Below are 4,201 nucleotides of genomic sequence, written 5' to 3' on the forward strand. Positions count from 1 at the left end.
ACATGCAGCAAAGGGCCGCAGGTTGGAGTCGAACCCGCGGCCGCTGCGTCGAGGAGTAAACCTCTATATATGTGTGCTTGCTCTACCAACTGAGCTAACCTGGCCAACAAATTGAATTTTGATTGAGGTATTTTGAGTTATGATTATTTTTTTGTTTTTGCTCACAAATGACAAGCTTTTCAGAGGACTAATATATACACAGGGAATTACAAAGTAGAAGCAGCACTTGTGATCCAAAGACAAAAAAAGAGAAGCACCACACTCTTTACTTTTAAGCATTTAGATATTAATACTCAATTGTGTTTTGCCTAAGAGTAAAGGCTATCAAAGTCATGGTGTTATTTTCAACCCTGTTTTCTGTATGAAATGAGTGTTTGGCAGGACATGATATATCCACCACATCATCTTCGTCACTCTTTATCATGCTGTAAAAGAGTTCCAGCACCATAGTTATCATCCGACCACATCTTGACTCACTGACACAGTTTAATTGTCAAGTTGTATGTAATTGCAATACAGCAGCTCTGTGGCGTTTGATTTTTGTGCTTCTCACAAAACTCAGCGCTTTTTCTTTCTCATGATGAGCAACAATGATTCAGCAGTGTGTAATAAAACCATACAAGATGGCGGACAGTTTCTTTACTGGTATTGGTGTTGGAAGAAAAACACCCTAGTCTCCAGCCTTAGTGCCACATCATAGCGAAACAACAGACGCTATTGATCTGAGTGAGTTGACAGTTTCATACCCGATGTCTTCCTCATCCTCGACCCTGCACGAAGCTCTCAAAGCATGCTGGTGCCTCTCTAAAAGCTGTGCTTTAATACAGCATGTGGCGACTAGTTGTAGCCTCCAACCAGGTGCTGTGTTTATTAAAACCCACTATGAGTCAGGAGTTTCGAGATGACTTTCCTCTTAACTGCTACTTGCAGTGAAGTAAAAAGTGTTCCCACACACTGACACTGTCTTGTAGTGGTGTCATAATGACCATGTGTCATGGAAGTTAATAGTGCATAAAGCACTCAATGCCATTGCCAGGATTTAAGAAGAAGTGAGGCAAAGCCAGTTCTGCTTTTTCTTTTGCAAGGGCTGCGGTAGAGGAAATAAATTGCATTTTACATACAGTATGTATATACCTTAGCATGTTTGTTCCTTAATATGAATCCTTTTTCATGTCTCTTATCCTCAGATATACTAAATGAATGCCCAATACCATGTGCAAAGAATGAGGATTTTCATGATGTATGCATGTATATGTATTTATCAGCAGGCTTTGTGATTTTGAACAGATATATTCTATTTATACGTCTGTAGTTATCTGATGAATCTGGATGGAAAAGATAGCATCATCAAAGTATGGTAAAAACACTGGTGACTTTTTCAGTGTCCGTCCTGCTCAGAGAATGAAAGAGCGATTCAGTGAGAGAGGGGGAGAGTTAGAAGCCTCTCCGCCCACACAGAAGACTTGTTCCCTCTGCATCTCTAAGCAGACTGTCAACCCCGGTCACCATCAGGTCTGTGCTCGCCCCAGTGAACATTCAACGCTGTCGGTGAGTTTCAGCTAAATTGAAAAAACCATCGACCGTTGATTGTACCCTGTGGCCAGCCTTTGTCACTCATGTGTCTCACAAAAGAAGGAAAAAATGTCACAACACATTCAGAAACCTGCACACAAGCATGGCCGATGATGTCTTGAAAAATCACTTCATCGATCCCTTCACAAACAAACAAAAAAATACTTTCAACTTCCAAACCACAGCAAAGGTCACAATCAACATTCATTGCTGTCGGTGGGTTTAACTGAGTGGAAGAGCTCGCTGAACGATGAATGCAACTGTGTCCCAGATTTCATCCGAACATCACAAGGAATAGCGTCACGATATGCTGATGATGGCATTATTTATTTCTCTGCCTGTGCCCCCCCCACACCTCCCACCAACAACAGGCACAGTGTGAAATGACAGGCAGTTCAGATTGCATCTCGATCACGTTTGCTGAGGCGTAGGGGTCTGAGTCTGGCGACAGAATAGGGGGAAGAAGAAAAAAGATGCAAAAGATAGTTGGAATGAAATGACCTTTAAAGAAAAATACGCAAAGAGTATATGGCTTACATTGCATCGAGGGTCTATAAAAGATTTATTTGTTGTAAATATTACATGGAAAATAAACAAGCAATATGAATAGATTGCAAATGTCAGTTACCTTTTTGGAGAAAAAAAAGATTTAATCATTAAAAGTCATAGTTCTATCAACTGGATTTTTAAGATAAAAACATCAGCTAAACCACTCAATGTAAATCTACATAGATTAATATGACAATTTTTTATGAAGTCAGTTTGGTAGAACAGATGCTTTAACAGTTTTCAAATGGTAGATGTCTTCTTACCATCAGCTGTTTATAGAAGGATGGAATAAAATATGAACTTGCTTTTTATTCATGTCTTAAGTTTTTTTCTATATGGCAAACCAATTCAAGAACCATTAGTTGCATAACTTAATATTTAATCTAATACTGCTTGCTATTTGATTTGTTGTATTTTATTAAATAAAGTCACCAGTTCAGCCCTCAATGATGTGGTACGGTCTTTCTTTGTTCCTCTGTTCTTTAGTTTGGTTCGAGGAGATGTGAAAGTGATGAGGTTTGATGTAACAGAGTCAAAGCCCTGTCCTGTAAACATTCAGAAATCTGCTTCATGCTGCATACCACTGATCAAATTCTTATCCAAATATTACGTAATATCAATGGTATTACTGACTTTTTTCAGTAAATTTTTTTTATCCATCATTACTTTGGACTTTTTATATCAGGTGAATGTAATGACTCTCACACACTTCACATTTTACTGCAAGAAACATTTTAAACAATTTAAATAAAATGTAGTTGTATGCTATTTATATTGATTCTTTACATGTACAGTTACTAGAGGATAATGCAATATATAAATATACTGTACATTATTAAAATGCAGTAGTGCAAGTGGTCCTATTATAAGGTTCCTAACTTTTTATAGAAATTACTTTTGGTTCAACGGATTATTACATACAGAAAACAACAGTACCGTTTTGACAGAAATGCACACACAACCACAATAAGCTGTCAGAACAGTGAGCTCAGTTTATGAAAATGAAAAACTGCAACTGACAATGACAACCCCCACAAAACTGTTATAAACATGCAATCAACAAAAATGCAAACAAATCCTATTTTTTTCACTGTTAACCTCGCATCCTTTTGGCCTAAATTCACTTAGGCCTAAATGTAGACTAGACTGCTATGTTATGATATGATTCATATTTCTTTTGTCATTTAAGGTTAAATGGCATTTCATTTTTATTAAAATCTAAGATGAGTAATGTATTGTAAAATAAATAATATGAAATAGTTTTAGTGATAAACTAAAGTTTTTAGCTGATTCTGTATCATAACCACTGCTTGACCAGCAGAGATGAGGAAACTGGAAAATCCCTCTTGACTTAGTTTCATTTAGACCCTGCAATGTATTTAATAATATACTGCTATTTTATGCCTACATTACACAATATTTTGATAATCTGAAGTCCAAATTGTGAAATGTGTGAATGGGAGAGCAAATATTCAGATAAGATATGCCCTGCGCACTCTAGTAATTTAATGTCTCACCGAGCCACGGGGCTGACATTAGACAAAAGGACATTCACGCTGTGAACCACAATGATGCTTGTAAGAAAACATTGGCTAACCACTAACAAAAAGCTGCAGATCTATGAAACAGTAACAATAACAGTAATTGAAGACCATTGTTCCTAAATTAGAATGTGCATCATTGCTTTGCATCCTTGCAAAGGGCTGCATTGCACACTAAATCCTAAATAGTTTTTTTTTTTTGTAGGATCGAGGCAACTGAAGCTCTTGTTCGCAAAATGGTAAACAAGTACATATTGTTTCTCAGTGATTTACAGATATTTAAATAAAGTTGTGAAAATGAAATTTAGTTTTTGAATATCTTGTCAAAGAGGGGCATTAAACTTAAACACAACATACAGCTCTCAATGAATTAACGGTTTGCAATATTAACACCAAACATGATTATTAATGAATCATAGTGGATGAAGACCAGTTACTTCATGTAGAGAACTCTAGACTGAAGAACATTAATGACTTCCTTTGTCCACTAGAGGGACACCAAAGAACAGGACATGAAAAAACCCAAAAAGGTCACCCAG

This window comes from Sander lucioperca, chromosome 11 (genome assembly GCF_008315115.2).
Source record: "Sander lucioperca isolate FBNREF2018 chromosome 11, SLUC_FBN_1.2, whole genome shotgun sequence".
Lineage (NCBI taxonomy): Eukaryota > Metazoa > Chordata > Actinopteri > Perciformes > Percidae > Sander > Sander lucioperca.